The sequence below is a fragment of the Henckelia pumila genome, chromosome 4 (assembly GCF_033568475.1).
Source record: "Henckelia pumila isolate YLH828 chromosome 4, ASM3356847v2, whole genome shotgun sequence".
NCBI classification, from domain to species: Eukaryota; Viridiplantae; Streptophyta; class Magnoliopsida; order Lamiales; family Gesneriaceae; genus Henckelia; species Henckelia pumila.
Genome location: NC_133123.1, coordinates 60,946,484 through 60,959,525, shown reverse-complemented (window position 1 = coordinate 60,959,525; position 13,042 = coordinate 60,946,484).

Here is a 13,042-nt window from a genome sequence, read left to right as displayed (position 1 = left end):
GTGTAAAAGCATCAATTTTGGCATTCAGTGTTGTCAGTGCATCAACTTATAGAACTCCAGCCTTTTATCCTTCTTCACATCTGGCCATCCTATGTCGCTTTCAGCCATGTTCCCAATAATATCCCATGCCTCTGCTGGTGTTTTCCTAAATAAGCTTCCATTGGCAGCAGCATCTAACATGGATCGAACAGACTGATCAGCCTCATTGTATAATGTCTGAGTCTGCTGGCTCTGAGTAAGATTATGTTGAGGACACATCCTCAACATCTTTTTGAATATGTTCCATGCCGCATTAAGAGATTCTCCCTCCTTTTGCTTAAATGAGATGATGTCAGAGAATAGTTTAGCCATATTCGTATGAGGGAAATAATTGTTCAAAAAAATTTGAACAAGTTAGGTCCAAGTAGTGATAGAACCCGCAGGCAAATCATCCAGTCATTCAACAGCTTTTCCTTGTAAAGAGAATGGGAATAACCGCAGTTGCACTACATCAATTGTTACGCCATTAGCCTATTAGCCTTGAAAGTATCGCAGATCGATAGAAAACGCTTCAGATGAACATAGGGATCTTCCATAGATGTGACCCCAAATCTTGCTTGCAACTGAATCATCTGAATAATTTAAGGCTTCAATTCAAATTTGTTCGCCTCCACAGCAAGGCGAACGATGCTAGAGCCATAGCCTTCAGTGGGTGGACGAATCAAGTCAAGAACAGTTCTGTTGTCCGCCATATATTTCTTTGATTCAGATTATGTCTCAAGTTCAAGATTGATAGATATCTTGGCCAATCGGATCCTGCTGAGTGTGCGTTAGATCTCTAAATCAAGTGGTAGTAGCTCCCTAGATCGAATGATATGCATGCACAATAGATAGTACCTGAAAATCGCCGAGAAAAGAAGAGAATTCAGAATTTAATAAAATAAATTAAAATAAAGTCTAATCTCAAGTGAAATAAAAATTTTGATATCAAAACAGTTCTCGAAAACGGCGCCAAAAACTTGACCGCCTAAATCGGTGTGATAAAAATCTACTGGCAAGAATACCAAGCCAAGTAATAGATAGTGGACAAAGGTCCAGATGTCGAACCCATAAAGACTGTATATATATGAATACCAAAATGTGATTATTCATACTTAATCTAGACTAATCAATAAAAGTGATGAATTTTCATATTTTTAACTAAGAAATTAAATTGCAAATAAAGTTCAATTAAAAACGCAGCAGGTATTTTTGGATTAAATTCAAATAAGAGAAAAGCTCGATCAAGGACACACGTAGATACCAGACAAATTATGTAACATGTAGCCGATTCAGAACTCAGATTTAATCTTAAATTACGGGAATTCTCCTAACTTGTTCAAATGTCTATTTCTAGAACAATCAAATCTATTCAAATATTGACGGATTAATTTTTCGTAATTCTAATCAAATTCAAACGCATGAAGAACTTCGAGAATTCAGTTTTCACCTAAACCGCGCACTGAAACCGAATACTATTTCTAGTCGGTTTTACAATGTGTCAATTATTAGAGTGATCAAAATCAATTCCTCCTCTGTCAACTTAGAATCGATTAACATGCAAGCAAATAGTTGATCAGGCTATTCACAAGACAAAAATAATCTAACAATCAATAAAATAGAATCAAGTCTGAAAAATCCCAAATAAACATCCACGTTTTCTACATAAATTTGTCCGGCCCAATCACGTGGCCTTGATCAAAAAGAAAGAACCACTCAAAGTCTAACATGATTCACAATCAAAGTTTTCAATCCAAAACATGAACTAAAAATAAAAAATAAAGAAAATTAGAAAATTAGAATGATAGATGATGATGATGATGATGATAGCCGCCTCTTGCCTCTTCAATCCTTGTGTAACTCTCAATCTGATGGAAAGATAGCCTTTTATACTCCCAAAAATCTCTAAAAGATATTATGCAATCCGAGCAAGAGTCTCCATCTTTAAAAATTCTGCCCGTCTTTCTCGCTCGAGCGGGCTCAATGTGCGCTCGAGCGAGCGTGCCTTTGAAATATTTTTTCTTCTTAGCTCTGTCTCGCTCGAGCGAGCACAACTTGTGCTCGAGCGAGAATAAAACTGTCCAGATTCTTGAATTTCTTGAATTTTACCTATAAAATAATCAGGAGAAGTATTATGTAGACAAATTCATGAATTATGCTTAAACTAAATAAAAAAATACACTAACTCATGAATGCATGAAAATAATAACCAAACATCACAAAAATATGCATAGAAAACACAGTTATCAATAGCGCAGGAGATTCTGGGAGATCCTAGATGCCAAGGTTGTTAGCATGAGGAGTTTACCGTCGCAGTGTTTGTGTATCGTTTTCAGGGGTGTTGGTTTTGGGAATATTTTATTCGATATGGTTGTATTAAAGATTCAGATCTCTTTACTTTGGGTTGTATAACTTTAATTTAGTTTCCGCTGTTAATTACCTGATTATGTTTGATTAGGAATTATTGCATGCTTAAGTTTTTTTTATTAGTAGGTGATCAAGGTACGGGTCATTACATGCTCTCCAGAAACCAGTCAAAGCTAATAACCTATGGACAAGGTCTCCTGTATACTGATACACTCAGAACTGTGCAGCCGCAAAAGTTTACCTTCATACAGTGTACTATTTATTAGAAACAATGATTTGAAAGAGGAGAATAAAACGGCTACAATCCAACGGATATATTTGAATCAAGATGACCATTTTTTTTTTCTCCTATAAATAGAGACAAAAGGTAGCAGAAGAAGCTGCCAGCTCACAAGAACTCAATAACACTCACAACTTGTCAAAGAACTTCTGAACACTTTCAGTTTTTCACATATATCCAGTAGAAGAGTTCAAAGCTTACATTGAAGATTATATCAAGAGCCGAAGAACACAAGCACACGCCTCAAGAACATCAGATCAGTTAAGATCATATTATGCTAAGTGTTGAGTTATAAATATTTTAGTTATACTGTTGATATGTTGCAAACCTCTGTAACTTGATTTTAGAGTGGCTAGAAGTCTCAGTTGTAGGCATTGGAGTAAATCCTAGGTGAGGTGGATTGTTTAGTCAAAGTCTTCTAGTAATACCTTCTGAAAGAAGAAGAAGAAGAGGTAACATAGGAGCAGTTGAGACTCTGAATATCCATAAACAAATTGTTGTGTTAATTAATTTTTTTTGAACACACACACACACAACCAGTAGAATAATTTGATAAAAGTTCAATCTCTCAGTTGATCTCATTCCACACATTTTTACTTTTGTTGGTCAACTGATATAGACAATAGAGAAGGGAGAGTTCAATGACTCACCCTACTGAACTCACTACTAGAGCAAAATCAGTAGTCAACTGATCTCAATCAGTAAAGAACTATCAGTCGGCGGTAGATCATCAAAAGAGACCAGTAGAGAACGATCCTGACAATTAAGTTTTAAATTACAGGTTTATATTTGAATGAGTGCTTGGCCAGAGATCAGAAGTTTGGTTCCCCCTCTCAACACTTTCTTGTACTAGCTTGTTGCACAGAGCTTGTCTAGTGCGATTTTTATGACTAGCATAGTTTGCAGGCTATTGCGTTAGCCCAGAGGTTACCCAGTGCATATAACGAAAGATAGAGACTGCGAGTTTCCACGACATTAAAAAAAATAGGGAGAGTGAAAATGGTGGAAGAGTTATAAGGATATTAATATAATTCTAAAAGCTTCATGATCTAAAACTCTAAGGGCCTCTCACTAGGCAGACAGTAATAGATATCAGGTGGTCTCATATATTAATCAATATGAATTCAATTATATATTTCCTTGTATAATAATTTTTTGATGATTTAACATGAGTTTTAATTGATTTTCATTATTTTGCATCTATATCTAATTTTACTATATTGACCATAGATCTCTCACTACTCGGGGTTTTTTATAATTATTTTTAAAGATAAAAAAAAATTAAAAATATTTTGAGTGGTGGACCACAAACAGTAGAAGTTGCAGCCTTTTTTTTTCTTTGTTGATTTTTTAATTTACAATTATGTTTTATATTATTAAAATGAAATTTAAGCTCACACATAGAGATATCAAAACGGACTTGCGGGGCGGATCGAACCACAATCCGTCACAACTCACCATTAAGCGGGTCGGGCCGAGCCGGATCGGCCCACCTTTTAGGTGGATTGAGAAAACACCAACCCAACCCATTTATTTTAGGTGGTGGGACGGATCAACCCGACGGACTCACATGTAAATTGACGAATTTTTGCGGGCCAACTCGCAACTCACCATTAAGCGGGGTGGGGCTGGCCGGCCCACTTTTTAGGCGGATTGAAAAATTTCCAACCCAACCCAAAAATTTTGTATGGCGGGGCAGGTCAACCCGACGGATCTAGCCCATTTTGACACATCTATTCACACATCAAACATATCAAACAAATGAGTTTACTAGTTCGAAAGACAAATAAATTTTCCAAGAATGCATATCTCATGTGAAAAGTTCTCATGATCTTTATTCATAAAACGAGTCATTCCGATTCATATCTACCATGAAAACTAATATTTTTAGCTTAAAAAAAATATTTTTCATAAGTTGGATCGGATAAGAAATTTTTCTATGTTCTATCAGATATGTGAGACAGTGTCATTGGAGTTTTTGTGGTTTTGAAAATGATTATATTGTTAATCGGATAAACATTTTTAAAAAAAATCTTTATATTAAAAATATTAGTTGATTTATCAAATATTAGTTGATTTTAAAAAAAAATTAATATTTTTCATGGATTGCATCGGATATGAGATCCTTCTATCAGATAGGTGAAACAGTTCATTTGAGTTTTTGTGATTTTGAAAATAATTGTTAATCGGATAACCATTCCTTTGTAAAAGAAATTTTATTTTAAAAATATTAGCCGATTTATCATATATTAGTTGATTTTAAAAAAATAATTAATATTTTTCATGGGAGGCATCGGATAGGATATCCTTCTATCAAATATGTAAGACAATATCATTGGAGTTTTTATGATTTTGAAAATGATTGTTAAGCGGATAACCATTTTTTTTAAAAAAACAATTCCTTATTTTAAAAATATTAGTTGATTTATCAGATATTAGTTGATTTAAAAAATTAATATTTTAATAGGTTGAATTGGATAGGAGATCCGTCTATCAAATACGTGAGAGAGTTTTGTGATTTTAAAAATGATTTTTAACCGGATAACCATTTGATTTTAAAAAAATTCTTTATTTTAACAATACTTTTAAAATTACAAAAACTCAAATTATATTGTCTCAAATATCTGATAGACGGATCTCCTATCTGATATATCTCAAATATCTGATAGACGGATCTCCTATCCAATATAATCAATGAAAAATATTATTTTTTTATATTAAAAGTATTAGTTTTTACGGTAGACATGAATCAGATTGACTCGTTTTATGGATAAAGATCATGCAAACTTTTCTCAAGATATCCATTTTTTGAAAAATTATTGTCATTTGAATCATTTGTTTGATATGTTTGATGTGTGACGTCAAATTTTATTTTAGTAAACTAGAACATTGTAAATTAAAAAAATCAACAAACAAACAAAATGAAATATAAAAAAGAAAAAGAAAAAGAAAAAGATTGCAGCGGACGCTATTTGTGTTTTGCAGTATTTTTGGAAAACCGCACTGCACCACTCAAAGTACTTTTAACATTTTTGTTTAAAATGAATTAGAAAAAAAAAATTGCACTACTCGATATGAATTCGTTGATAATGACTCCCTTTCTCCATGAAAATGAGAAAAATAAAAAAATAACGACAAATAAAAGCTGACAAAATATAAATAAGCTGTTGAAATCGACATTTAATTTCTTTTGTTTTATTTTATTTTTTAAAAAAAATAAAATAAAAAGCAAAGAAAAAATGAAAAGGAAGATATCATATATAGGAAAATTACACTTTATCATATGAGTTTTATATTTTTCATTTTTGTCATATTGTCGATCAATTTATATTATTCTATTAATTTACACTTTTTTTTCAATTTTAATAATTTTTTATGAGAGTAGTAACTTGATATCGAAAAATATTGATTTATGACTGACTTATTTTTCAGTAAATTTGTTATGAGTGTTGGATTCCTACGAAATTGGGCCATTAAGGGATATCTTAGAACTTTGTTCTTACCTTCAAGTCCACATTGCCTTGAATCAAGACAAACTAGACTAGGCCCAACAATAAATTATTATTAGTTTTTTGCTCTTACATAGATCAAACTTGGAACCGTCAAAACCGACGGAGTACCGAATTATATAATCTGCCACAACTTATCATTTAACGGGATGGACTGGGAAATGATTGACCGATCCTGCACATTTGTCGCGATGTAGCGGATCGACTCAATGAACCCAACTATTTTTTAGAGTTGTCAAACTCCCCAACTTAGAAAAATATTTACGCCACTTCATTTAAGTGTTGATGATAGGTGTGAGATTGGGGTCGGGACCTGTCCCGTAAACCCCTTATTCGATTCTCGTCTCGATAAGAATTATGATTTTTTTTCTCTCCCGATCTCGTACCTAAAAAGTGTCGGGACTCGAATGTTCATTCGGGATCCCGTTGGATAGGGAGAGAGAATTCTCGAAAAATATTTTTTAAAAAAAAAATCTATGAATTTTTTTTTAAAAAAAAATTATGAAGAAACTCAAACAATTTTTTAGTACATTACCAATAAAGTAAAATTTCTTTGTATATAACCATTAAAAACTAAAACATCTTTTTGAGTACATTACAAATAAACTAAAACTGTGAAAATAGAGATCCCAAGAATTAGATCGTTTATTTCTTTCTGATGTTCAATATATAGATGCAGTACAAAAAAGAGAGAATACATCAAAATAGGAACAGAAAATTTGTTACAACAAATAAATCTAATCTAGTTGATAAGATCTAAACTAAAACAAATATGAATACTAACAAATAAATCATATTGATTTGATATCGTCCAACACCCCCCCTCAAGTTGGAGTTGGTATTGAAATGTCAAGGACCCCCAACTTGGGAAGTAGTCGTCGATGCACATCACCACCAAGGGGTTTTGTAAAAAGGTCCGCCAATTGGTCGCTGGAACGAATATAGGCAGGAGTAATAAGACCAACTTGAATTTTTTCTCGTACAAAATGACAATCAATTTCAATATGTTTGGTGCGTTCATGAAAGACGGGGTTCTCAGCAATGTGAATAGCAGCTTGACTATCACAATGAACTTGAATTGGTTTCGGGTGAGAGAAACCAAGATCAGAAAGGAGATATCTTAACCATTGTAATTCAGAAGTGAGTGCAGCGAGAGAACGATATTCTGCTTCTGCAGAAGATCGAGAAACTGTAGGTTGTTTCTTGGTTTTCCAAGAAATAGGACTAGAACCCAACATGGTGAAATAGCCCGTGGTGGATCGACGGGTAGTGGGACAACTAGCCCAATCAGAATCAGCACATCCGGCCAAAGTAAGAGAACTAGATGCGGAAAGAAATAAACCTTTACTGATTGTTCCTTTAAGATAACGAAGAACCCGATTTGCAGCATCGAGATGACTAGAATGAGGGCATTGCATGAATTGACTAAGTGTGTTGACAACAAATTGAATATCGGGTCGAGTCACTGTGAGGTATAAAAGTCGTCCCACGAGTCGACGATAAAGTGATGGATCGGGAAGAGGAGTACCATCGTTTGGTCGCAAACGAAGATGTTGTTCCATAGGAAAATCAGATGGTCGAGATCCGGCCATACCAGAATCAGATAAAATATCAAGAGTGTATTTTCTTTGACACAGAAAAATCCCTTGTTTGGAACGAGATACTTCAATACCTAAAAAATACTTCAGATTAACGAGGTCTTTGATGGAGAAAGACTGAGCGATAAATTTTTTGATATCGGAGATGGCATCGTCATTGTTTCCGGTGATAATAATATCATCAACATAGACCAAAATAAAAATTGAAATTTGGTCGTATATGTAGGTAAGAAGACTATAATCTGAAATAGACTGACGAAAACCACGATCAATAAGGGTGCTTGAGAATTTAGAAAACCATTGACGAGAAGCTTGTTTAAGACCATATATGGATTTGTGTAATTTGCACACATGGGTCTCACCCTTACGAGAGAATCCAGGAGGAAGTTTCATATAGACCTCTTCATTGAGATCACCTTGAAGAAACGCATTATTGACATCTAATTGATGCAATGACCAATTTTTTATTGCAGCAATTGAAAGGAGAAGTCGAACAGTTACTAGTTTGGCCATATGTGCGAAAGTATCATGATGATCGATACTTTCTATTTGAGTATACCCTTTGGCAACTAGACGAGCTTTATATCTTTCAACAGATCCATCTGATCGATATTTAATTTTGTAAACCCATTTACAACCAATGGGTGATTTACCTTTTGGAAGTGAACATAAAGACCAAGTATTGTTTGATTCTAAAGCCTGAATTTCTTTGGCCATGACATCACGCCATTCCGAATATTTCATGGCTTGAGAGTAAGATTTTGGTTCTTGACTGTTAATGAGGCGAGCTAGAAATGAGCGATGAGAATGACTTAGGTGAGATAAAGACAAAATAATTTGCTAGCGAAAAATCAGTTGAGAATGAAATGTTATTACAAATATAATATTTGAGATACGCAGGTGGACGCCTGATACGCTGGATATGATTATTATTGATGAGAGGATTAGATTCCACGAAAGGGTTGATTGAGCTATCAAGCTGAGGAGATGTGGGAATCGTCACTGAATGATCGTTGGAGTGATCAATTGGATTATAAGATATTGAATCACTAGGAGAAGCTTCAGGAGGTAGATTTATTGATTGTATGTTATAATCAAAAGTTTCATCATCATCGATTGGGGTAATGAAAATTGAATTCTTTGATGATGAAAATGAGAGATCATGATATGGAAAAATTGACTCATGGAATATGACATCACGAGAAACATAAATTTTTTGAGATTTAAAATCGTATATTCCATATCCAGTTTGACCATGTGGATAACCAACGAAGATACCGGGCTTGGCTCGCTCATCGAATTTGTGTCGAATATTCATATTTTTAGCAAAACATAAACATCCGAAAACACAAAGAGATGAATATGATGGAACGGTTCCAAGTAAGACGTGATGAGGTGATTTATATTGAAGAATCGGAGTAGGAAGTTTGTTGATAATAAAAGCCGCAGTGAGAATACATTCACCCCAAAATGAAATAGGCAAATTCACTTGAAATCTTAAAGCGCGAGCGACCTCAAGTAAATGTCGATGCTTGCGTTCGACAACACCATTTTGTTGGGGGGTTCCAACACAACTGCGTTGGTGAGTGATTCCATTATCATGAAACCAAGTTTTCATTTCCTTAGAAAGAAATTCAGAACCATTATCTGATCGAATGGTTTGAAGTTGAGGAAGAAAAATTCCTCCATTGCCAGAACTTATACGAGAAATTTTCGTATTGAATTGACGACTGGTTTGATTAAAGAAATGAATTAACATGTCAGATTTATGTTTCAATAAATAAATCCAAGTGCACCTTGAATAATCATCAACGATAGTGAGAAAAAAACGAGATCCATTTTTAGAAGGTACAGAAAAAGGACGCCAAATATCAACATGAATTAATTCAAAACAATGAGAAGAACAAGATTTACTTCTAGAAAAAGGAAGACGTGACTGTTTAGCACGGGGGCAAACATCGCACATGAATTCTTTATTTGCAATAACACTTGGAGAATTCTTGACAACAAAATCAAAACGAGACCTAGATGGATGACCTAGATGAGAATGCCATAGGTCAAATTTATTACATTGCTTGAAAGAAAAAGCAGAATTTAAAATTAAATCTGCATCTAAATAAAAGAGACCATTTCGAGCACTACCCCGATCAATCTTCTTCGTCGTTGTGCGGTCCTGAAATATACACTCAGAAGATGAAAAAATGGCATCACAATTTGTTGAATTTGTTAATTGTGAAATAAATAGCAAATTGAATTTGAAGGATGGAATGTGGAAAACATTCGTGAGAGTAAGTAATGATGAACAATTAACCGTGCCTATGTGTGTCACAAGCGCTTGAGAACCATCCGGTAATTGAACTGATATATTTTTATGTACTTTATAATATGAAGAAAAAAAAGAGAGAGATGTACATATATGATTAGAAGCACCTGAATTAATAATCCAACAAGAAGGAAAATAAGTAAGAGCCGTACCTGCCAAGTGGGCTAAAGATCCGCCAGATTCTTCTTTGGCGAGGAGTGCAAGGAGTTTATTATACTATTTATATGTGAAATGACTAGCGAAGGTAGCGGAAGGTGACTCTGTTTTCTTTACAGGTTTATCTTGTTTATCTGGAGAACCATGAATCTGATAGCATGTAGCGAGAGTATGACCATGCTTGTTGCAATGCTCACAGAAAGGGCGTTGGCATTTTCCTGTGGCTCGAAACGGTGGCTTATACGTTTGAAGTGATGCTGAATCAATAGTAGGAGTAGTTCGAATATTAATTTCTTGTTGTTTTTCTTCTTGACGTACCAAATTATAGATACGTTGAATGGAAGGAAATAGCTCCATCTAGAGAATTTGACTGCGGATAGCCGAAAAACAATCATGTAGCCTTTGAAGAAACTCCATGGCACGATCTTGATTTTGTTGATCAATAATGCTTTTAGCATTGCCGCAAATACAGGGAGTGATAGTGGTAATGGAACTGAGTTCGTCCCACAAAGACTTGAGTTGTGTGAAATATAGAGAAACAGATATACCATCTTGGTTGAGAGCAGATATTGATTGCTTCAACTGATAGATCTTAGGAGCATTTGATTGAGAAAAACGATCCTTTAGATCTGTCCAGATTTGTGCTGCAGTTTCAGCATATAAAATACTTGGACGGATTTCTGGTGAAACACAATTAAGGATCCAACTTCCAACTAGATCATTGCAACGCTCCCAGTTGGAAATATCATCTTTTTCCTTTGGCATTGTGAGAGACCCATCGACAAAGCCAAATTTATTTTTGGCACGGAGTGCCACACGACTCCATGAACCATAATTGTCACCTGTCAATAAAGGGGTAACAAGGATGGCGGAAGGGCTATCAGAGTGATGAATGGCATAGAGGTCAGTTTTGATTGAAGGTGTGGAGCTCATGTTTGCATCAGCCATGTGAAGGAATGAGAGAAAGAAATGATACGTGATATTTCAACCTGATACTGATACCATGTGAAAATAGAGATCCCAAGAATTAGATCGTTTATTTCTTTCTGATGTTCAATATATAGATACAGTACAAGGAATAGAGAATACATCAAAATAGGAACAGAAAATTTGTTACAACAAATAAATCTAATCTAGTTGATAACATCTAAACTAAAACAAATATGAATACTAACAAACAAATCATATTGATTTGATATCGTCCAACAAAAGCAACTACTTGGTTAATACAATAAAAACATATAATTATTCGAAATAATAAAAAAAAACAAAATGAAAATTTATAACTCAACATTAATATTAAAACAAATAAATATAATGTAAAAAATATTATTTGAGAGTTAATTATAAAATATTAATATTAAAACAAAATTATAAAAAATATTTCTATTTTTAAATTTAAAAATATTATTAATATATTCAGGTCGGGTCGAAAATCTCTTCGGATAGGGTTTTTGATCCCGATCTCGTTCCCGAAATTGTTCGGGTTGGAAAAAATCCCGATTACCCGGGTCGGAAAAAATTCGAGACGAGAAAAATTGAGGATAACGGGTTGAGAATCGGAAAGGGCCGGAAATTTTATCAATTTTCCCAGCCCTAGTTGATGACATCAAATTATTCATTTAATTGTATTTTATTTCATATCAACACAAAACAAAAAAAAAATTAATTTTAATTCACTTTTCTTTCTTCTGAATAGTTTTTTTAACGCTTAGGAGTTTTTAACAACCCATTTCTTGAAAACAGGCTGCAATATGTGAATTTATTTAAGTATTAATATAGGGAAATTTGTATTTTTTTTTTTATTATGTATATTTAATGTTCTAAAAAGCGCTAGGCGGTAGGCGGACGGTAGCCATCTAAGCGGGGATTAGGCGGTTTTTTTTTAAGCCTAAATAATAAATACTTTGGGATATTCATGAGTTTTATTATAAAATATAATTTTTATGTCTTATGTTTTTCAGTTTTTGTAAGAAACTCTTATAAAATTTTAATAACAACAACAATAACATAAATATTAATAGATATTAAGTCTTCATACATAACATGAGATTTAATTTTTTTCTTGGCTTTATTTTTTGCGCTTCTTACTTCCTTTCTTGTTTGTTTCTCGCGTCGCGTCACTCTCTTTTAGTTTTTTATTTTAAATTTTTTTTATAAAAAATAATAACCACCTAGGAGGATTTCTGCCTGCTTAGGCAGCGTGAGAGATTAGGCGGACGACGCCTATTGCAAGAAAGCAAGACGGTGGACAGACACGGCTTAGGTGGGCCTAGACGCCGTCTTTTAGAACACCGTGTATATTTGTATTTTTACAATCGTGGTCATTTATATTATCTAGTTTCAATCTTTAATCTTGCATCTTTTCTCTGTGTTGCGCAATTTTATTATTATTTTTTTCAAATTTGGTTATTTTTCATTAGAAATGCTAATGTACGAACTACACATATATCTCAGTGCTAAGTCGGAAAAACGACAAAAGTTGCCAAAGAAAACAAAGATAAGGAACTATAACTGAAATCTGACAAACATAAAACAAACAAACATAAGGAATTATAAATGAAATCTGACAAACATAAAAGTCCAAAAATAAACAAACAAAAAACAAACAAATATAGTACAAGGAAAAAAAATTTCTCCTAAATATCATTTATGTCGATAGTGAATAGTGCGTAGCTTAATAATTAAAAAAATACAAAGTATAAAAGACGTATACATGAATCATGCCATAAAAAATACATATTTTTAAATGGAATACGACGTGACATAAAACGCATTGATCATGCCATAA